Raw genomic sequence first — 24,449 nt, 5'->3', positions numbered from 1 at the left:
TTTTTTTAGAACATTTCAAGTCGATTGTTTTTTCACTGGCTCATTACCTGGATGCAATGTACAGCGCCCTGAAATCTGACTAGGTGGACATGGCGCTCTAGAAAATAACTGTTAAATAAAAATAACATTAATATGTTCAGAACCATAACTATAAAAGTGAACGTAGACTTTTTCAAAGAGCCCCATGTGTTATTGTCTCAGAGTAAACAAAGCTGGGACCCACGGCTTAGCAGAGGGCAAAATGAATTGCTTTTCCTTCTGCTATGGGGATCGTCATACTGTCAATTTCATACAAACAGAGAAATCCAGAGGAATACAAATTGAACATTGTTTGAAGAAGGCCTTTCTCCAAGGAAAGGGAAGATATTGATTCTTTGGTGGATTACAACGTCAGAGCAAAAAAGTGTAAGCTTACTAAAGGCAGGATGTACTAGGCGCCTTGGTGCTCTGCGTCAACTAGGATTGGAAACAAAGTGTGCTGCAAAGTGAGGGAGGTCTTCTAGGCACAACTTCAGTTTTCAAAAGCTCATCAACCATGCTCTTGGGAGCAGAATGTATCTATAAAATGCTTTGTTGTGCCAAATTTTCCAAGTATCGAATGGCTACTCGAATAAAGACCAGGAAAGGAAGAAATCGCTTATTAGGGTTACATTTTGGACTGTGAAAACAGCTAATATAAATGCCTGAGTTTGTATGAGAAGTTAGTGCTGAATCAAAAATAATGTATTGATCAGATTCCTACAGCAGAGCTTTTGACTGGTATCTTTAGAAGCATCACTTTTCGGTAGTGAGTGACAACTTAAAAACAAGCACTGGTGTTGCCAATAGGTCTCGCAGTAAGAAAGTTGGAGCTATTACAATTGCAAATAACAATGCCTTTTATTTTTGTTTTCATTTTAAAAACATAAAGGGCTTTGTCATTTACAAAACAAATAGCTCCAACTTTCCTACTGCGAGACCTATTGGCAACGCCAGTGCTTGATTTATTTATGTGTTGGTTTTGAAAATAGCAAAATTAATAGCTTTGTCAGTTACAATGTCAATAGTTTTAACTTTCGCAAATGTGACACCTATAGCATTTGTAATGCAATGTGTGTTGTATTTACGTGACTTAGATGTATTGATATTACAAATAGCAATGGCTTTTAATTTTGTAAATAATTAATACCTAACACCTTAGCAGCTATGGAACGTCCAGCTCCAGTGCTGAACGTTCCATTGCGCAGGAGCAGTTGGAACGTCCAACGGCCGACGGCAGCACTCCCGAGGTAGTGGTGCCGTCGGCCGTTGGAATAGGCGCAGCACTTAAGGTGCTAAATAAAAGTTATTGTAATTTATAATGGCAATAGCTTAAACGTTTGTAAATAACTTTTGTGAAGATTATGTTCAGTGTATTTTATTGTGACGAAAATCCAAGAACATTGCATTTGCACCTACACACACACAGAGCCACAGACACACACACACACACACACACACACACACGCACACACACATATAGATGTGGTGGTGGTGGATCTGGGGGATATGGTGGTGGTGGATGTGGTGGTGGTGGTGGTGGTGATGGTGGATGTGGTGGTGATGGTGATGGATGTGGGGGTGGATGTGGTGGTGGTGGTGGATGTGGTGGTTGTGGAGGTGGTGGATGTGGTGATGGTGGATGTGGTGGAGGTGGTGGATGTGGTGGTGGTGGATGTGGTGGTGGTGGATGTGGTGAAAGTGGTGGTGGATGTGGTGGTGGATGTGGTGGTGGTGGATGCGGTGGTGGATGTGGTGGTTGATGTGGTGGTGGTGGATGCGGTGGTGGAGGATGCGGTGGTGGATGTGGTGGTGGTGGATGCGGTGGTGGTGGAAGTGGTGGTGGATGTGGTGGATGTGGTGGTGGATGTGGTGGTGGTGGAGGCGGTGGATGTGGATGTGGTGGTGGATGTGGTGGTGGATGTGGCGGTGGATGTGGCGGTGGATGTCATGGTGGAGGTGATGGTGGATGTGGTGGTGGATGTGGTGGTGATGGTGGATGTGGTGGTGGATGCGGTGGTGGTGGTGAATGCGGTGGTGGTGGTGGATGCAGTGGTGGTGGTGGATGGGGTGGTGGTGGTGGATGGGGGGGTGGTGGTGATGGTGGATGGGGTGATGGATGTAGTGGTCGTGGGTGTGGTGGATGTGGTGGTGGTGGGTGTGGTGGATGTGGTGGTGGTGGGTGTGGTGGATGTGGCGGTGGATGTGGCTGTGGATGTGGCGGTGGATGTGGTGGTGGATGTGGTGGTGGATGTGGTGGTGCATGTGGAGGTGGATTTGGAGGTGGTGGTGGTGGTGGATGTGGTGGTGTTGGTGGATGTGGTGGTGGATGTGGTGGTGGATGCGGTGGATGTGGTGGTGGTGGATGCGGTGGATGTGGTGATGGTGGATGTGGTGGTGGTGGTGGTGGATGCAGTGGTGGTGGATGGGGTGGTGGATGTAGTGGTGGTGGGTGTGGTGAATGTGGTGGTGGTGGGTGTGGTGGATGTGGTGGTGGATGTGGCTGTGTATGTGGCGGTGAATGTGGCGGTGGATGTGGTGGTGGATGTGGACGTGGCGGTGGATGTGGATGTGTTGGTGGATGTGATGGTGGATGTGGTGGTGGATGTGGTGGTGGATGTGGTGTTGGATATGGTGTTGGATGTGGTGGTGCATGTGGAGGTGATGATGGATGGAGGCACACATGGATGGATGCAAATGTGAATGGGTGGTTCAATGGATGCATGGATACGTTTATAGTTGATAGGTGCATACTTGGATGAATATATGGTTGGATGGGCGTGCCTGCATGCGAGGGTGGATGGGTAGAAGTGGCAGCACACGGAGATGGATGAAAGTGTGAATGGGTGGATTTATAGAAACTGGATAATTTCAGATACAATTTATAATAAGAGGCGCTTTGCAGGCAGAGAAGGTAGCATTTTCTATTGCCTCAGAAGACATGGTTGATAAGTAGGTCCATCGCACTAGTGTTAAGATAATTTTGAGCCTTAATATTTTTTAATAGATCGGTTGGGAAAATCATCCATCTATAATACCATGGAACGGTGTAATCATTCTAAAATGGGCAGTTCTTTTTCTAAGCTAACAAATCAGCCACTCATTAAAATGCAATTCCTGTACATTTTACATGTCTCCGCAATTCGAAATAGAAAGAAAGCCGGGTGGCTGAAAAAAATGACGTTTTCTAGCCCAGAGTCTGTCTGTAAAGGTGTTAATTCTATAGCCAAAACGCCTGACTACAGTTGCGAATTGCATTAGAAACCGGATATGAAGAAGCCATCGGAGCAATTCTCAAACGACCCTCCCAGAAAAAAATATGTATACTTTCGAATTAATTGGTAAACACAACAAGCGTACACATGGCGGAAACAAAGTTATCGAGGTAAAGCTTTGTAAATAAAGGGTGCAGTCTGTAACACTTACCTCGAACGAGAAGTTTAAAACAAAGTAGGGCAACACTGTATCACCCTATCCATGTGCATTTTAGCAACTGAACGCCATATATATACGAATTTTGCATATATAGGTCCGAGTTTAGGCGTACATAAAATGTTGCGTTAAAGATTCAAACTGCATCTTAATCCACGTAAATAAAGTAAGAACCCGTAATTAAAAATAAAAAGTCACACAAAAACTCTTAATCAGGCGAGGTTGGTGAAATTACATCAGCTTGATTCACCATAAACACTTTTTTAGCAAATGAAATCAAATGTAATTTCCGGAACCGCCTGTGTACTGCAGCCTCTGTTATTGTGAAATAGTAAATATTTGCTTAGGAGTCAGTCCATGACAGGCCGCCGCGCTTCGGCCTGATGAGAGATCAACATTATCAGAGCGAGGACGGTCCAGGCAGGGGCAGTCCTCTTTTCATATCTAACGCCTCTAAGATATAGCACCCGCGCTTAGATGCTCGCTGACAATTGTTCACGGGCGTTGAACAAACATGCTCTGTGGTGCATATTCCGCAGCTGTTCCAGCCCCAATCAAACAATAACACAGGGTAAAATGTGTCAAAGCATCCAGCATGGCCTACCCTTGGCTGGAGTTTGTTCCACTCCACGCGCTGTAGCTCTTGCTTGACACGGACTTTGTGACAGAAGTATTTTTTTCTGCTAAAAATAAATTAATAAACACAAAGTAAATAAATAAAAAAGGTGTCTCTCACACTTCATTCATCGCAAAGAGCTTGTACAATGTGGTAGTCATCACGCGCGACATGGAAATACTCCCCACATAGGATAACAAGTATGTGGATCAAAAGAAAAGTGCGATTTAGTGCATGGGGGAGGGGGCATATTTACAAGGCCGTGAGAGAAAATAAAGAAAAAAAATGAGGCGAGAGTGGAGAAGATAACGAGATAGACAAAAGGAGGGTCTGGCTGGGAGCTGGGAAAGAGGCTAAAAGGGCTGAAAGGGAGAGAAAAATAATGTAATGTGCGTCTTCGATGTACTTTTGAGATGTAAAATAGTCCCTCGTGCATTGCAACCCAAGACTTCCTTGGGAGACAGATAAACACACTAACAGTAGACTGTATGAGGAGAGAAGAGTAATACTTCTCTGGGAGGAATCACTGCCCACAGTTATGTATACTTTAAAAGCAATGGAAACAGTTTTTCACATACAACTGTGCAATCAAGCCACACAAATCCACTACTGTGTTTCGTGAAAAATTACCAGAATTCGAACCTGTGAAGGTCAAAACAATGTACATGTTCAAGTGCTAATGTTCTTCAGCATGTTAAACACATGCTTAAATATTTTTCCACAAGATCTGCGTAACTTAAAATATTAACTATAACAATTGTGCCAACTTTTCCAATAGGAAATGTGCAATATTCATACAGTATGTTAGGCTGAAGGTGCACGATGTTAAAAGAAATTGAATGCGCATCGATTTCTAGCTATCGCTTATCCATTAATCAAAAAGATTTAAACAGGCGAGAGCATGTTTGGAAGGCAGGTTTGGCTAAGTAAATGATCAGTACCAAAGTACAGAGTACACGAAGAACGGGTCTAATTTTCTTTTGGAGCAAGTAAGAGCAGCATCACTACACAAAGTATCCTGGTGCATGACATATATTAGCAATTTCAATCACGTCTAAGTAGAACCGAGAAGTCCGGGTAGGGCATTGTCTACTGAAGATGTAGCAGTCGCGTCTACTATTCTGTCACCTGAAACAGACAGTTGTTGTTCATAAACTATATTTTGTCTTGAATCTGAACACTTCTGAACGAACGGGCATCTCTAGCGAGTGCCACATTAGAAATGCACGAGTTTCAAACAGTTTACGGTTCTTAGACTGCCTCGAACGTACTTGCACAACTTAGATTTTTTTTATTATTATTACTTACAAAAAATAATATAAAAGCACCAACTGGTTACAACGTGTTAAATTACAGAACAGTGGTTAGTAGGCCTGACGGGCCAAAAGAAGGAAAGGAAAGAACGAAGGAAGAAAGGGAGCAGGGTGAACAACAGAAGTCAAGTCAAGTCAAGTCAAAATAATTTATATAGCGCGCTACATACCCAGAGGGTCTCAAGGCGCTTGAAGAAGGGTGGGGAATTACTTGTCGAATATCCAAGTTTTAAGTTGCTTTCTGAATGCTAGGTGGTTCTGAGTGAGGCGAAGGTGAGTGGGAAGTGAGTTCCAGGTTTTAGAAGGAAGGACATTGAGGAGAAACGTAGCCGCAGACTCTTTGGACATTAGAAAAAGGCACGCTGAAGGGCGAGGGAGGCGAGGGAGGGAGGAGAAATGCGAGAAACGTGTGAAGCAGGGGGCGGGGGTAGCGGATACCTTTGAAGTGAAGCTAAGCTTAACTTCAAAGGCTTGTTGGCACAGCGCACACTGGGGGATGACTGTGGGAGGGAGGCTGGTGTCTGTGCACGCACTTTTTATGGCAATGCACATGCGCATTGAGCGAGCTTTTCACGGGCACTGCATGGAATCGCCCGATCTTGGTAAGATCTGTTTAAGCCCCTTTATATCTCGCTCCACTCAATGCGCATGCGCATTGAAAGGTCACGAGACCTAAACGAGCGGTAGCAAAGGAAATATGTGTGGCTTTAACACACTAATGCATACAACACCAGCAATATGCAAATATGTACACTTGTGCATGCCTATGTTTGTTCGTATTCCACATCAGAGTCGGTAGTATTAGCTCTGAAAATGCTTGCCAATGGACAAAGTTTGGTAACAGGGGTGGCAAAATTCCCTTTAGGTTTGGGTGGAATCAGTCTTTGCTGTAGCTTTCACAAATGTCTGTAAACGGGGGAGTCAGAGCAATAAGTTTGGCAGTTCCTAAAATACAGGCAGGGAATTGCACACAAGTAGTAAGCGTGTCTTTGGAAATTAAATTCAAAATCCACAGGCAACATCCCTTGGTTCTGATCACTTTGACATGGGACCTTGAAATACTAATTTGAGCTGCACACTGGTCTGAACTAGTAACGCAACCATTCTCAGAATTACTGTAAAATAGCTGAACTTTAAACAGGACAAATAAAGACAAGTATGATACTGATATAGTTGTGTGTGACCAAAAAAGAACACTCAAAACAAATGTTGTCTTAGTGTAGTTTCCTCTTCCTCGCTGAGTAGAGCAGTTGTTGTCAGTCTTGTCAAATGACGGGTCAGGGGCAGATGATGGGCCCGATTCACAGAACTAATTTAAGACAAAATCCTAACTTACTACCATTTTGGTATTCACAGAAGGCACTTACTCATCAATGATAAATATCTTTATTCCTCTTCATTTTTTTCGGCATTCTGCAGCACATGTAAACATAGAAAAAAGTCAGAATGGTTTGTTTTTGTGAAAAAAGGTGTTCTTCCTGCACAAAACAATCCTGCCTGTAATGCAGGCACCCCTGCACCACGGCGCAAGGGTACCTCCATTGGTTCTAGGCAGCAATTCATGCACCAGCGCAGGCAGAGAGCAGGAATACACCACATCTTGATAGATATGATGCGTTCCTGCCCCCTCCCTTTCACCCAGCACAGCAAAATGTCTTGCTGCATTGCATTGCATGAAATAATTATAAATATGCCCCTAGTTGTAAGAAGTGTATATAGTGAGAAGATTAGGTCATGAGCACTATAGATTGGACAGGTGATGTGTATGTTATCAGATGAGTGGTGAGATTTAAATTGTCAGATGACTGTTCCTGGGCAGTACAGAGTGGGCACAATGTTTCTTTTGCAACATAGATTGGAGATGTGGTATGGTGGCCCTTGAATTGCCAGTCACATAAACTCAGCTTCACATTTAGCTATACATACTTTTACAAATCTACAGATTACACCACTACAGAAATTAAATTAAAAAATGAAAACTGCAAACATGTGGTCTCCATCTTGTGACATTCCTTATTCCTGTGCATCCTAATGCAGATATTATTTGTGCCCTAATGCTGCTTGTTGAACTCATCACCTTTAAGCAGCAGGGCATGCTGCTTGTATTCATTTGACCTCCAGAGAGAGTCCTGCTTCTATATGTAGGTTGAGCCTGTCAGCACTCGTGCACTTTAGCACTCATGCACTGGCTGCAAAACCTTCTGTAATCAATAAAATGTTTCTATCCCACTTCCTGCTTACCATTGGTTCATTGCAGCATCACTCTTTTCATTGCAGCCTCCTGTTTTGTTCCCGCAGCCGATAGCTCACTTCCTTTCAAGGCTGAGGAGCACCGGTAAAATACAGTGTACTTATGCTTGCCTTCTTTAGCTCCTGTTTGCGTGAAATTTTTTTTTTTAATTGTTGTCTTCCTCCCATTGCAGTTTATTTTTCATTTGCCGTCCTTCTGCATTTACTTTGCTTTCATTAGCCCATCCTGCTTTTCTTTTTTTTTTAAACTGTTTTTATTTAGCAAAAGATTCTGGTCACCACTCAAAATTAACCATTGGTTGCATCAGTGCCACTCTGTAAAGTCGAATAAATACATGACATTTGGTGTTATACACAGCATAGAAAAATAGCTCAATAGGCATACAAATAAAGGCGATAATGGTTTGTCTAGGAAGGGAACAAGAGGGGGTTCACAGATATTGCCACAATATACATTCCAATTTTTCCAGACAGGCATCCATTTGTGAGGGCGGCCACGTGCAACATACACAGTCTTTACCCCAATCAGATTCTAGTACACATCTGCCTTCCAGGCACTCAGTGTTGGCTGCACAGCTGCTCCCCGCAGACAGGCAATATTTTGTTTGGCCACCATTTGACCAAGAGTACCCAAAGATTGCCATTGCTGTTAAGGTCCATGGGCTCCCACACATTCAAAAGGTACCTCTTGGCTTCGGGACGAATTGCCACTCCCCAGACTGTACTCATACATTTGTGTACCTTTTTCCAATAGTCCTGAATCTTCACACATTCCCAGATAATATGCATAAAGAAGCCCTCTAAACCACACTGTCTCCTACACAGCCCTTCATCTACCCTACTTATTTGTACCAGCCTAGGACCAGAGATGTAGATTTGGTGTAACATTTGTAATGGACAAGTCGCAGTTTGGATGAGATAGCAACTCCCCTATGGAAGGACAGATGATGATAGATGCTTTTATTTGATTTCATAAAAAAATCATAAAAGGGTGGAGAAACCAACATACGTAAAATGTACATTTTATAAACTTATAAAAATGAGAGCACGCAGAGGTACGTTCTACAGCGGTTAAGTTAAAAAAGTAAAACATACGATCAATACCATAAGAGGATTTCAAGACTGGTCATACTAAAACTTGTGAAATCAGTTCACGTTTTCTTTGTTTTCCGATCTATTGCCACAATTTTCAGGAAGTTTATAGCTCTACAGGACAGTTGGATTGACGGTCCTCCAAGACATTGGATCACGGCTACTCTACATAACCTTATTTGTTCTTTCCTAAAGGCTTCCCGAAGGTGCATTTTTTGAGTTTCTACCAGGAAGGGTCAGATACATAAAAGGTGCAAAAAAAAAACTTGTCCCCTCCTCCGCATAAGTGGCATTCCTTAGATTGCCAAGAATGTTTCCATTTCGGCGTCAGGTCCTTTGATTGAAATGACCCTAGCCGCAGTAAAGTGAGGTTGTGCTTTTTCTGATGGGAGAAGTGGTCTAGCAGATGAGGTTGGGGTTTCAGCTGCTGATAGGCTTGGATCACTGCCCAAGCATGAGGTTTTTTCGGTCTTGCCAGGTGAAAGCAGCGCATGCGCTGCTCTCGGCATGGAGAGGACCTTTTGGAATCAATTCTCCCCAATTCTTGCATGCATGTGTCTGCATGGACAAAGATGATAGCTGCTCTCATCATCTATTCAATGCAGACAGCATGCGCGTGTCCGTACGAACTGTGGACAGTCCAACGCCATCTTGTCTAAATAGAGCGTTCACCACGCTGCCGTGCTCACTCCCCACACCCCTCGTGCGTTCACCATGCTGCCGCGCTCACTCCCCCCGCCTCCCCCACCCACTCCCACCATGACGATCTTCACCTCCACAACAGGTAAGTTTAATTAGTGTGTTCAGTGTAGGGGGCGGAGGGTGTAGATGGTGTGTTATTTTGGAGGGGCTCCATCAGCCTTGTTTTTTTTTATCGCACCGTGCCGCCATTGCCAAAGCCCCTGTCCTGGCTGCGCATGTTGTCCTGCTGGTTTAATTAACGCTGTCTGCATCCATGCTACGAAAGCTGTCTTCGGAGGCTGTCGCGCCCCTCTCCTCCCTTTTGCAGGCTGATCCTATGAGTACGGGAAAGCCCGGGGCTAAGGCTGCCACTCGCCCGTGCTGTGGGGAACCTAACTGGAGCGGGGTAGAAACTTTTAGAGTCCCTGCATCCTCCGTATCCATAATTGTGGGTACGTGGATGGGTCGTCCCAGCGCATAGGCAGGCTCAGTGCACCCACTATTCCTCTCCACACCAGGCTAAGGATGCTGCTGGCCGCCATGGGCCCCCTGTTCCTAGTCTTGCTGTTGGCAGGCAAGAGCAGTGCTCAGTAGGAGCGCTACACTTTCAGGAGCTTGTCGCAGGACGAGCTGATGCCGCTGGACTTGCTGCGCACAGGGAGAGAGCGGCCTCTTAGCGCTTCACATCTTCATTTTGCCAACTCTTGCAATTGTGATTATAATCCAGCACAATGAATACCCTTTCCTTGGGCACATAGCTCCTTGTTCTGCGCTGCGGCGCTTTACACACAGAGGGACGCCAGTTCAGTGAGTCTTGGACGCAGCTCTGCAGACACCCGCAGTTTATGAGGCAAAGACCCCAGACCGGACTTTGAGACAAAAGCTAACGCCTCCCTGATGCAGGCGCTAACAAGGAGGGGCGTTTTATTTCAGCAAACCTTCCACTCGGTGCACACGCGCTGCCCTTCACAGTGCACATACAACGTGTGACATTTCAAGAGTGGTCTAGACAAATTGTTTTGTAACTTAAGGAATGTTTTCATAATAGATCCCATGCAGGTACGGATGCACACCAGTGTCCATGATGCAAAGGTGCTGCGAGGCACGAGGCCAGCGCTATAGTGCACCAGCACAAGGAATGGAGGACAGCACTGTGCTGCCAGCGGCCTCAGAAATAATAAATACAAATGAGCGTATGTGCGCAGAGGCTCCAGAAGGTGTTTGTAGAGGTCCAGGGGACTGAGGTTCTGAGAGCACACAGGGTGACCACTGACCAGACGTCCAGGATTACCCCGGACAGTCCCGCTTTCAGAGGACAGTCTTTTATTCTTATAATATTTCCCCTGTTCAAGAAGTAACACCTGTAAAGTAGACCATATTGCCAATATACATTATACGGAATTGCAGTCAATCATGCATACTAGAGGTGTTCGACCCGCTGAAAGCTCGAGCGAGGCTGAATCCTGGCTCTGGCTCAGCTCGAGGTCCCGTTGGAACTTTGAGCCTATAACGAGCAAAGCTTTCAGGTGCTTTCTGCATGCCACCCTCTGCCTTCATGCACACACGAGATAAAAGCAAAGCATCAACAGTTGAGGTGAAAAGGATAAAACTAGATACCTGCTTAATGGATGATATATGCAAAGTGAAACCAGAAAACATGGATTATTTGCAGCTTCCCCGCTTAACCAAATTGTGTGATTGTAGACAAATATTATATTTTACTGATCCTCCTTTTTCTTCACTATCGCACATGAAAGCACCTTCAAACATTCGAGTTCAGAATTCCAACTGTATAAAAAACTATTGTTTGATTTAATAAGCTGTAATGTTGCTTTGTCTATAACATACTGGGCCTCATACAGGGTTCACATGACTACTTTCTTGTTTATGTAAGCAAAAGCACTGCAACTCTTTGTATGGTAACAGCAAAGCAGCTCTTTGCATGGTAGTACCAGTGCTTAATTTGTAAAATATGAAGTGCAGGTGCTCAAATGTGTGTTGGAGGCCACACCTACTTTTCTCTGGCTCCACCCACTTACTGTATTACCTCCACCTACATCCTCAACTGGCACTGCTAAAAGTCAGATGTAAGCATGATGAATGCATGGAAATGTCACACAAGCGCCAGGTGCGCAACGCCCATTGGGCTCAATGGGTTCAGTCACCCCAACCCCCACCCCCATTGTGTGCGTCAGTCAGCCAGGGCTGAAACAGCTTTCCGGGCAGCACACAGACAGCTGTTGAGCTGCCAGCCACACCAAAGTACTTTAATTGTGTTTAGAGTTTGTCTGCAATTACCATGGACAGGAGCCCTTGCTAGCCTACACAAGGACAATGCACTTAGGTAGGAGTGAACTGCATATAGACAAATTCAATCTGAGACTGGGTGCATACATACCCACAAAGTCCAAAAAGGCAAGGTACACACAGATGGCGACATTTGGTGAACACAGCCAAGGAGGGGTGCAAATACAGCCAGGGTGCTGTACATAGGAAGATCTGCTCACACCGAAGTACGTTTGGTGTGCTCAGACCTTCTAATGAAATTATGTAATTCAGACTTACACAGGCATATTACACGCAGACATACACAGGCGGAAAGCAGACAGATATAAACAGGCAGGGGTCAGGTGGACTTTCTTAGGTAGGGTGTACTTATATTACACCTATACAGACCGGTCATAGCGAAATAGGGAGACATGATGGGCACAGCTGCGCACAAACATGGCTATCAGGCTTACTAAGGCTAGGTAGCACAATACCCACTGTGTTTGGCTGCAAGCATAGAATACTGATTCTAGCAAGGGTGCGGGCGCCTGAAGTGCTTAATTTGAGCCGGTGGCTTCTGGTGCTTGGCACCTGCACTTCATTGCCAAAACCAGCACATGTGACAGCCTGTCAAGAGGAGGCGTTGTCTGGATAACTTAGTAAGGACAAAAACAGGCAATTAATAATTCAATATACGTTAAAAATGTGTATGAAGCCCCGCCCGTGCCTGAAAACAGGCTGAGGCAGGCAGGCACTGCGCCTCAGCTCTGCTCGCAGGCGGCTCTGGAATCTCGTGCTCCCAGGGCATGCAGTCCTGTGGCCTGCAGTGGCCCGTAGGCGCAGGTGAGGCCCGGCTGGGAGTGCTGGCAGGCCTCCTATCCGGCTCCGCTCCCTCTCCCGCCGCTGCTGCAGCTCCTACTCCGGGAGAAATTTACAAAAAACAACTTGATGGACAGAATGTAGATCAATGTCTTACATTCACCCCAGTACAAGGATCTGGGCCTAAATCCATCGTTTTTTGCACTCCACACCACCCTGGGTTAGATAATGGCTTTATGCAAATCAGCTCTGACCCTGTGCCCCATGGGAACAGTCCAGTCCGAACTACAACAGCCATATCTTTCCCAGACCGGAATCAAGCATCCGAGGACCGGACCGGTTTCGAGGTAACACCTCTCATCAGCCCGGCTAGCTTGACTCCAGTGGTGTGGAGGCTCTGGGACCCACGTCTGAGCTACCCCAGTACACTCAGGGAGAAAATTACAAAAAACAATTTGATGGACAGAATGTAGATCGATGTCTTACATTCACCCCAGTACAAGGATCTGGGCCTAAATCCATCGTTTTTTGCACTCCACACCACCCTGGGTTAGATAATGGCTTTATGCAAATCAGCTCTGACCCTGTGCCCCATGGGAACAGTCCAGTCCGAACTACAACAGCCATATCTTTCCCAGACCGGAATCAAGCATCCGAGGACCGGACCGGTTTCGAGGTAACACCTCTCATCAGCCCGGCTAGCTTGACTCCAGTGGTGTGGAGGCTCTGGGACCCACGTCTGAGCTACCCTAGTACACTCAGGGAGAAAATTACAAAAAACAATTTGATGGACAGAATGTAGATCAATGTCTTACATTCACCCCAGTACAAGGATCTGGGCCTAAATCCATCGTTTTTTGCACTCCACACCACCCTGGGTTAGATAATGGCTTTATGCAAATCAGCTCTGACCCTGTGCCCCATGGGAACAGTCCAGTCCGAACTACAACAGCCATATCTTTCCCAGCCCGGAATCAAGCATCCGAGGACTGGACCGGTTTCGAGGTAACACCTCTCATCAGCCCGGCTAGCTTGACTCCAGTGGTGTGGAGGCTCTGAGACCCACGTCTGAGCTACCCCAGTACACTCAGGGAGAAAATTACAAAAAACAATTTGATGGACAGAATGTAGATCAATGTCTTACATTCACCCCAGTACAAGGATCTGGGCCTAAATCCATCGTTTTTTGCACTCCAGACCACCCCGGGTTAGATAATGGCTTTATGCAAATCAGCTCTGACCCTGTGCCCCATGGGAACAGTCCAGTCCAAACTACAACAGCCATATCTTTCCCAGACCGGAATCAAGCATCCGAGGACCGGACCGGTTTCGAGGTAACACCTCTCATCAGCCCGGCTAGCTTGACTCCAGTGGTGTGGAGGCTCTGGGACCCACGTCTGAGCTACCCCAGTACACTCAGGGAGAAAATTACAAAAAACAATTTGATGGACAGAATGTAGATCAATGTCTTACATTCACCCCAGTACAAGGATCTGGGCCTAAATCCATCGTTTTTTGCACTCCACACCACCCTGGGTTAGATAATGGCTTTATGCAAATCAGCTCTGACCCTGTGCCCCATGAGAACAGTCCAGTCCGAACTACAACAGCTATATCTTTCCCAGACCGTAATCAAGCATCCGAGGACCGGACCGGTTTCGAGGTAACACCTCTCATCAGCCCGGCTAGCTTGACTCCAGTGGTGTGGAGGCTCTGGGACCCACGTCTGAGCTACCCCAGTACACTCAGGGAGAAAATTACAAAAAACAATTTGATGGACAGAATGTAGATCAATGTCTTACATTCACCCCAGTACAAGGATCTGGGCCTAAATCCATCGTTTTTTGCACTCCACAACACCCTGGGTTAGATAATGGCTTTATGCAAATCAGCTCTGACCCTGTGCCCCATGGGAACAGTCCAGTCCGAACTACTAAGCCATGTCTTTCCCAGACCGGAATCAAGCATCCGAGGACCAGACCGGTTTCGAGGTAACACCTCTCATCAGCCCGGCTAGCTTGACTCCAGTGGTGTGGAGGCTCTGGGAAAAAAAAAAAAAAAAAAAAAAAAAAAAACGATGGATTTGGGCCCAGATCTTTGGACTGGGGTGAGTGTGTGACATTGATCCACATTCGGTCCATCACCTGTTGTTTTTGCATATTCTGCCCTAAGTGCGCTGGGGATGCCCAGACGTGGGTCCCAGGCACTCCACACCACTGGAGTCAAGCTAGCCGGGCTGATGAGAGGTGTTACCTCGAAACCGGTCCGGTCCTCGGATGCTTGATTCCGTTCTGGGAAGGACATGGCTTTTGTAGTTCGGACTGGACTGTTCCCATGGGGCACAGGGTCAGAGCTGATTTGCATATCGCCATTGTCTAACCCAGGGTGGTGTGGAGTGCAAAAAAACGATGGATTTGGGCCCAGATCTTTGGACTGGGGTGAGTGTGTGACATTGATCCACATTCGGTCCATCACCTGTTGTTTTTGCATATTCCGCCCTAAGTGCGCTGGGGATGCCCAGACGTGGGTCCCAGGCACTCCACACCACTGGAGTCAAGCTAGCCGGGATGATGAGAGGTGTTACCTCGAAACCGGTCCGGTCCTCGGATGCTTGATTCCGTTCTGGGAAGGACATGGCTTTTGTAGTTCGGACTGGACTGTTTCCATGGGGCACAGGGTCAGAGCTGATTTGCATATCGCCATTGTCTAACCCAGGGTGGTGTGGAGTGCAAAAAAACGATGGATTTGGGCCCAGATCTTTGGACTGGGGTGAGTGTGTGACATTGATCCACATTCGGTCCATCACCTGTTGTTTTTGCATATTCCGCCCTAAGTGCGCTGGGGATGCCCAGACGTGGGTCCCAGGCACTCCACACCACTGGAGTCAAGCTAGCCGGGCTGATGAGAGGTGTTACCTCGAAACCGGTCCGGTCCTCGGATGCTTGATTCCGTTCTGGGAAGGACATGTCTTTTGTAGTTCGGACTGGACTGTTCCCATGGGGCACAGGGTCAGAGCTGATTTGCATATCGCCATTGTCTAACCCAGGGTGGTGTGGAGTGCAAAAAAATGATGGATTTGGGCCCAGATCTTTGGACTGGGGTGAGTGTGTGACATTGATCCACATTTGATCCATCACCTGTTGTTTTTGCATATTCCGCCCTAAGTGCGCTGGGGATGCCCAGACGTGGGTCCCAGGCACTCCACACCACTGGAGTCAAGCTAGCCGGGCTGATGAGAGGTGTTACCTCGAAACCGGTCCGGTCCTCGGATGCTTGATTCCGTTCTGGGAAGGACATGGCTTTTGTAGTTCGGACTGGACTGTTCCCATGGGGCACAGGTTCAGAGCTGATTTGCATATCGCCATTGTCTAACCCAGGGTGGTGTGGAGTGCAAAAAAACGATGGATTTGGGCCCAGATCTTTGGACTGGGGTGAGTGTGTGACATTGATCCACATTCGGTCCATCACCTGTTGTTTTTGCATATTCCGCCCTAAGTGTGCTGGGGATGCCCAGACGTGGGTCCCAGGCACTCCACACCACTGGAGTCAAGCTAGCCGGGCTGATGAGAGGTGTTACCTCGAAACCGGTACGGTCCTCGGATGCTTGATTCCGTTCTGGGAAGGACATGGCTTTTGTAGTTCGGACTGGACTGTTCCCATGGGGCACAGGGTCAGAGCTGATTTGCATATCGCCATTGTCTAACCCAGGGTGGTGTGGAGTGCAAAAAAACGATGGATTTGGGCCCAGATCTTTGGACTGGGGTGAGTGTGTGACATTGATCCACATTCGGTCCATCACCTGTTGTTTTTGCATATTCCGCCCTAAGTGCGCTGGGGATGCCCAGACGTGGGTCCCAGGCACTCAACACCACTGGAGTCAAGCTAGCGGGGCTGATGAGAGGTGTTACCTCGATACCGGTCCGGTCCTCGGATGCTTGATTCCGTTCTGGGAAGGACATGGCTTTTGTAGATCGGACTGGACTGTTCCCATGGGGCACAGGGTCAGAGCTGATTTGCATATGGCCATTGTCTAACCCAGGGTGGTGTGGTGTGCAAAAAAACGATGGATTTGGGCCCAGATCTTTGGACTGGGGTGAGTGTGTGACATTGATCCTCATTCGGTCCATCACCTGTTGTTTTTGCATATTCCGCCCTAAGTGCGCTGGGGATGCCCAGACGTGGGTCCCAGGCACTCAACACCACTGGAGTTAAGCTAGCCGGGGTGATGACAGGTGTTACCTCGAAACAGGTCCGGTCCTCGGATGCTTGATTCCGTTCTGGGAAGGACATGGCTTTTGTAGTTCGGACTGGACTGTTCCCACGGGGCACAGGGTCAGAGCTGATTTGCATATCGCCATTGTCTAACCCAGGGTGGTGTGGAGTGCAAAAAAACGATGGATTTGGGCCCAGATCTTTGGACTGGGGTGAGTGTGTGACATTGATCCACATTCGGTCTATCACCTGTTGTTTTTGCATATTCCGCCCTAAGTGCGCTGGGGATGCCCAGACGTGGGTCCCAGGCACTACACACCACTGGAGTCAAGCTAGTCGGGCTGATGAGAGGTGTTACCTCGAAACCGGTCCGGTCCTCGGATGCTTGATTCCGTTCTGGGAAGGACATGGCTTTTGTAGTTCGGACTGGACTGTTCCCATGGGGCACAGGGTCAGAGCTGATTTGCATATCGCCATTGTCTAACCCAGGGTGGTGTGGAGTGCAAAAAAACGATGGATTTTGGCCCAGATCTTTGGACTGGGATGAGTGTGTGACATTGATCCACATTTGGTCCATCACCTGTTGTTTTTGCATATTCCGCCCTAAGTGCGCTGGGGATGCCCAGACGTGGGTCCCAGGCACTCCACACCACTGGAGTCAAGCTAGCCGGGCTGATGAGAGGTGTTACCTCGAAACCGGTCCGGTCCTCGGATGCTTGATTCCGTTCTGGGAAGGACATGGCTTTTGTAGTTTGGACTGGACTGTTCCCATGGGGCACAGGGTCAGAGCTGATTTGCATATCGCCATTGTCTAACCCAGGGTGGTGTGGAGTGCAAAAAAACGATGGATTTGGGCCCAGATCTTTGGACTGGGGTGAGTGTGTGACATTGATCCACATTCGGTCCATCACCTGTTGTTTTTGCATAATCCGCCCTAAGTGCGCTGGGGATGCCCAGACGTGGGTCCCAGGCACTCCACACCACTGGAGTCAAGCTAGCCGGGCTGATGAGAGGTGTTACCTCGAAACCGGTCCGGTCCTCAGATGCTTGATTCCGTTCTGGGAAGGACATGGCTTTTGTAGTTCGGACTGGACTGTTCCCATGGGGCACAGGGTCAGAGCTGATTTGCATATCGCCATTGTCTAACCCAGGGTGGTGTGGAGTGCAAAAAAAGATGGATTTGGGCCCAGATCTTTGGACTGGGGTGAGTGTGTGACATTGATCCACATTCGGTCCATCACCTGTTGTTTTTGCAGCTCCTACTCCAGCAGTGTAATCACACTGCATGCATGGGCCGCTCCCCCTCCTTGCTCCACCCAAGCAACGCTTTCCCATTATTCTCACCTTCACTGTTGATCGGATCCCCACCTATCTCTTCTCCTCCCTCTGCTTTCCACCTCACACACTCTCTATACTGGAGACTTTTTTTTACCACGATAGCATTCTCCATTTTTCATTCAATAGACCATCAGTCGGCTCTCTTTTCTTTCATCTATGATGGACTGACTCGCTCTTTAATCGTCTCTGTTTCCCTATTTCTGGTTCTCGGAAACCATCTCTGTCCTTTTTTAAGTGCTCCTAGAAAAAACGTCTCTTAAGCAAACACCTTGGTGTTCTTGAATCGCCCCTGCTTGACCTCACTTTAAAAACTAAGCTCCTGACATCACATCATGAACTTCTACCAGGAGACCACCGTCTGTAAAAGCGAACATCATGCTGCTATTATCGGTGCGACCCGTTCCTATCGCTTTAAATTTTGGTTCTTTGTTACAACAAAATGTTAGTGAGTGTATCTCTAACTGACAAGATTCCACCATTGCGGCCAAACCCTTAAAACCAAATGTGCTTTTTAATATGTGACAGTGGTGGCTTTGGTGTTGTGCAGTATTACTTGGACTGTACTTTCAAATTGTATTTACATCACGCCGCAATCCGCATTGATCTAGTGCACTAGCCATGTGAACACACTGTGCACAAGTAACAAAATCAATTCATTTCATAATTTTCTTCCCGATCGCCGCTACTTTGATCGGCGGCTGGCTGGCTGGCCACCGTGCCACGATGACTCTGAAGGTGGTGGTGAGCGGGCCTCAGAGGCTGAGCCAATGCGGGTATGCTGGGGGTGGGGGTGGGGGTGGTGGCAAAGCAGTGAATGTGCGCGCATTACAATGTGAAAAAAACTGCGCACGCTGCTTGCCGCGCACAGCTCCCAACCCCCACAGATTTGATGAGCCTGCCCTCTGCCCCGAACTGAAACTGAATCCATCCCAGCCTGGGCAAGTACTGATCCATCTATCCAGGTAGCCTGGGCCGGCATGCAACTGCGCAATAAATAGCCTGCAGTGCACTACTGGCAACATGATCGTGATGATCAAACACACAAGCCTCATGATCAGAGTGACCAGGCATCAACATAATGATAAAAAAAGTAAACCAGTAGGCCTGCGCAGCTTTATTTTGTAAATCATGATTTGGCCGCTGGCATACGCCACCTTCCCCAGGCCATCATGATCAAACCAGTTAGTCACCAATCAACAATATGCTTAAAAAACAAAACAGTAAGCCTGCGGCTTGCCTGACCTGTCTCACCTGCTCTGCGCAGCTTTATTTAAATCTTAATCATGATGATTTGGCCACCGGCCCCGGCCATCAAGACCAGAGTCCAGACGGTAGACCAATCAACATAATTAGCACCAGTAATCACCGTCACGGCGCCTGCGGCCTGCCAGGCCCTGTTCGCTCGCCCTCACCTGGTGAGTAGAACTATGTACTGACTGCAGCAGCAGTAGTCTAGCCAACCTCAATGTCGTCGTCCAAGCAGTCCTGACTACTCCCACTACTTTGAAAGGCGGCGCGGGCGTTGAAGTAGTTAATCAACACCACCACTGTGGTGCGGTGCGGGCGGCCGTGCGGGTATGCTTGGGCGGGCATGCCGAGGCAAAATTAAAACAGCGAATGGTCAATGCGCGCGCATTCAAATCTGCGCACGCGTCGTTGCCTCTGCCGCGCACAGCCCCAACCCCCGCAGAAGAAGACCAGCCCAGGCAAAGCCCTGCCCAACAACAACTACTACAGAGTCCCGCCCACTGGGCCGGAAGACAATCTTGAAGTCGAGTGAGGAGGAGGAGAGAAATTGAGAATCGGAGTCTGATCAGTGACAGTTACGCAGTGCTTAATTTGTAAAATATTAAGTGCAGGTGCTCATATTTTGGGGTGAGGCCACACCCACTTGTCCAGCCCCGCCCACTTCCTCCAGAGGCTCCACCCACTCACTTTATTGGTTCCACCGACATCATCAAACCTCAACACATCATAGCCACCTCCTCACATCTTGAGTTCCGCAAGAAGCTGAAGACCTGGCTCTTCACATAAGAACTTCGAGGACCTCCCACCTACACACCTGCCCAAGTGTCGGGATACCCTCTTGGGTGATAAGAGAGCTATACAAATCAATACTACAACATAACATAATGTAACCTATTGGTAAGCCTACGACAGCAACTTAAAAGTGATCTCAAATAAGAGAATGTGTGCAAATCTCAAAATGCAGCTTTAGGAAAGGTCATTAGAGGACTTGAGGCAGCTTTGCAGACTAAAGAGAATGTGCTTGTACTGTGCTGCTTAAAAGAAAGGAATGGATGAAGGAAGGAATACATTAAAGAAGGCAGCCTCAAATGCAGGGTGGAATGGGGTACTGGAGTGAGGAAATAAGTAATGGATGAAAGAAGGCAGAAATAAGAAAATATTGTGAAAAGAAGAAATTAAGGGATAGAAGGAGAAAGGAAATCAAAGATGTGATACATGAATAGAAAGACGAAAGGAAAGGAGGAAGAAACGCAGAAGGAAAGGTTAGGGATAAGAAAAGAAGTAATTAAAGAAGGGATGAAGGAAGGAGCAGGAAAAAAAGAAAGTACGGAATTAATGGAGGAACAAGGATTAAATGCACCAATGGGGGAAGGATGGGGAATGAATGAGGGTGTAAGGAAGGATTAATGGAATGAGGGTGTAAGGAAGTAAGAAACAAGTGGGGAAAGGAGGCATGGCTGGAGGTGCTGAGGGAGAGAAAAAAGGAAAAAAAAAAGATGGGACAAAGGAAAGAAAGGAGTTCAGAGGAACCGATACGAGTATGAAAGGTACTGGGTCAACAAGGTACAGAGAGAATAATGGCAGTGCAATATTGCAAAAAAATAATATATATTTTTTTAATTTGATATACATTTGTGTCCTTAACATACCATTTATGTTTGTAAAGCACATATTCACCAAAGGAAGCCTTGACAATAAATGTAAAATGTTGTGCTCCAGTTCAACGGCACATGAAGATGAAAGACTGAGTTGCCACACCAAGATTTAAAGTTATGACCCTGAGAACAAACACTGATTCCTGGAGTGAATATAAAAAAATGTGCAAGAAGGAAAAACATAAAAGAGGGAGTGAGGAGGGAGGAGAGGTCTGAAGGCAAAGATAAATAGGGTAGACAAAGAATGTGAAGAGAAGTGAGGAAAGCAGAGATGGGGAGTGCAAGATTGGAGTGGAACAGGATGAGAATGAAAAAAGGAAAGAGGAGAAAGGGAAGACGACCAGACTGCGGGGATTGCGTGAAAAGAGAGTGCAATGGAAAGATAAGGTGAAAAATGAAAAGCAGTTAAGGATGGGAGGTGGCGATTAAGAAGAAACATGGACGTAGGGCAGAAAGTGAAGGAAGAATGGAGAGATGGGAAGGAGTAAGGTGTGAAGGGTAGGAAGAAAAGCAAATACTGAGGAAAAGCAAGAAAAGAGTACACCTCTGCTTTATTAAATATACAGTAATTTATTATGTAACGTTGAGTGATGACAGGGCTATATCATTCTGGGCCTATCTCATCAATGCATAGCTGTGCTGTCCAAGACAAACAATAGCGATTCAGGACACCATATCACTGAGTGGAAAGCTTGGGAGCACATCATTTGTGCATGCACTTTGAAAGCAAGTGCCATTGTTAGTTTTAAGGACTCGTTTTTTCAGAGTGTATGTGAACATGGCGGTCCCTCCACCTCCTCAAGCTTGAAGTAGTCGCCCCCAAAAGAGATTGTTGCATCTGGAGCCAGGAACTCAAAAGTGTGCTCTGCCAACACGTTCACTTACAACCTCAATAATTCATCCACTCACATTGGCTTGAGTATTGAAAAATACATCACAAATTAACTCCATGTGAAGACAGAAACAATGTAATATTTTTAAATTATGGCTTCCTTTTACAACTTGTCCACTTCAGGCTTGTTTCCACATGTCTTCCTGTAGTGTATCCTAAAAATTCTATATTCTAACAAGTGTGCACCGAATTATTTGCACAACATGTGTGACTCTTTAGTCCTCAAGAGGCAACAGTGGTGGAAGAACAAAAATGTCATATGACTCTTAATTTAGCTCCTAAATGATAACTCTTTTTTCAAAAAAGCGAATCCTTTCCATCTCATAATAAGCCAATTACATACAGTGTAGTGGGTCAGGGGTGGCATTTTGCCATATGTGGTTTTAATTAAGGAGACGGACAATGGTTTCCGCAGCATACTATTGCTCATTTTGCTTTTGGACCCTTTAATCAATCGGCATGTATGTTTGGATCAATCAGTTTCAGCTTTTGTGTTCATTCATCTAGTTATTGAATTTAATGGAAATGAAAGGACACACTTGCAGAGACAATGCAGCAAATATGTGAAATTCAAACACACAAATACTTTCTTGCTATTAACTAACCTGCTTCAGCCCACTGCCAACCACATTTTAAATCACAAAGTGCATACACTTGTGATTCTGGATGAGAGTATAGTTTTTAAAAGCATTCTTTGGGTAGGGTTCTCGTTAGCCAGCCTTTTTAATTTGGTAAAGTCAAAAGCAACTTGTAGATTAGAAAAGGCCTTCTATTCAGGTATCTGCTATTTCTTCTGGCTATTTCTTCTAGCAAATGTGGACTTCTTATGTCCTACAGCGGAGCTACTGCAAACTATCTGTCGCAATGAAAACACCACAAAAATGCACAGAGTCCTCACTTTCAAGGCAAACACACAAATTACAAAATCAGCAATGGCCCTACCAGCGCCAAAATGATTTGCTCCACTTACCTGATTTTTGAGGGATGATGAGCTAGTCACATTGTGTTGCATCACCTTGTGCTGACTGGGTTCAGCATGTCCTGCTATGCCTGCTGCCCAGATGCTCCTCGTAGTGCTGCCAGGTCCTGTGCCACGCAATTAGAGTGCTGAGCAGCACGTGCACACTGTAGTTAGTTTGGGGCCATGTGTACTAAGTTCGAAAGTAGAATTACTGACAGCTCTCCATGTCAGTGCTGATAAAAACGCATGCTACGAGTATGCACTCTTTTTTAATTTCAGAAAGGCAGGGCAGCAAAATAGATCTACAGAGGATTTCATAACATCCTGCTATCAAACCCAAACTATGTGACTCAAGCGCAGCTTCTGGCAACCATCGGTTGGATTCCACATGCTAATAAATCTGAAGCGCAGGCCCTTAGCATGAAAGACATAATGTAGACACGAACAGGGTTTGCTTTGTACCAAAGCCCACTGTCTCTCCTTATTGTACTATTTTGAAGGACTGATCGCCTGAGGTCTTCCAAACAGTGAAATTGGTCTGCAGTCACACCAAAGGAGGACCGACCACCTGCCTTATAAATATTTGTCAGGGGCCCAATAATATCCTAGGGCTGGCTGACTGATGGATAAACTAAATGATTGGGCAAGGGAGCGCCTCCACTATCATTTCTTCCCCACATGTAACTTCGTGTTCTGTAAGGGCGAGTTTTACGTCCATGTGACAAGAGCACGTCTCCGAAGGCAGCATATAATCTTAGTACTTGCAACTGATGTTTAAATGTACAAGGAGTTGAAGTAGGTTGCACTGTTTAGATCCCCTTAAATTCCAGCCCAGTTCCCTAGCTTTCTACCTTAGGAACCTCGTGGCATGCTACTATTTAATTTAAATGACCTTTTCTAAATACATAATTTCTCTCCCTCTACTTGTTTTTGCTCAGAAATGCTGCATGTTAAAGCGGCCAGTCAATTAATTTTACAGATGATGGCATTTGTTTATGGGACTGGTTCTTGTGGTGCAGCGGACAATGCTAACAAAATGCCAAGATCGGAATGCGATTTAGAATGCCTTTCTTTCTGTAATGTCTACTTTGTCGGCATTTTGTAAAGTGCAAATTACACCATACCTGGAAATACTTGCTGTAGAATTGTGCAGAAATGTTTATTAAATTGGTTCACTAGCAGAAACGTTGAAGTGGTATATCACACATACTGACACGATTTATAAGTGCGTGCAATGCGGAGTGGATTCAGATGTATTTCCGATAGTGCAGAACACACACACCAACTGCCTCGCTTCTCCTTTGAAAGTTACTGTGTCAGGCACAGCGGTGCTCATAACTTTTGGAGCCAGTGCTGCCGTTCTGCTGTGCCGGCTCGCGGAGCATGTCACACATGGCCCTCTCTCAGGAGAGCTCTGTTAAACAGTGGGAGGCTGAACAAAGGGAGCACTGCAGTGGGACGTTTCAAGCGTGGAAAGTTTGTGCAACTGCAGAAACCATCCAGGAAGCAGTACTGTGATACCGTGTCCAGTGTTTCCAGCGCTACAAAGCCATGACCAGTGACATAAAGCACACAATGGCAAAGGAAGCGGCGGAGGCTTACCTTCAGCTGCACAATTCCAACCACCTGCCTTGCCCAGTTCAGCCAAAAGCCC

The 24,449-nt window shown here is 46.5% G+C and overlaps 1 protein-coding gene across 4 annotated transcripts in view; it reads left to right on the top strand.

Annotated features, from left to right (window-relative positions):
• The window catches only part of LOC147705718 (sulfotransferase 1 family member D1-like), a 190,102-nt gene that overhangs the window by 13,549 nt on the left and 152,104 nt on the right, over window positions 1-24,449 (top strand). Inside the window, exon 2 of one of the 4 annotated variants that reach the window (XM_086932148.1) lies at window positions 7,657-7,714. The exons of the other annotated variants lie outside the window; for them this stretch is intronic. The gene's annotated coding sequence lies outside the window, so the exon portion shown is untranslated. The remainder of the gene's footprint in view (window positions 1-7,656; window positions 7,715-24,449) is intronic. 4 annotated transcript variants of the gene reach the window in all.

Source organism: Lissotriton vulgaris, chromosome 7 (genome assembly GCF_964263255.1).
Source record: "Lissotriton vulgaris chromosome 7, aLisVul1.2, whole genome shotgun sequence".
Lineage (NCBI taxonomy): Eukaryota > Metazoa > Chordata > Amphibia > Caudata > Salamandridae > Lissotriton > Lissotriton vulgaris.
This window is presented reverse-complemented; position numbering and strand designations above follow the sequence as displayed.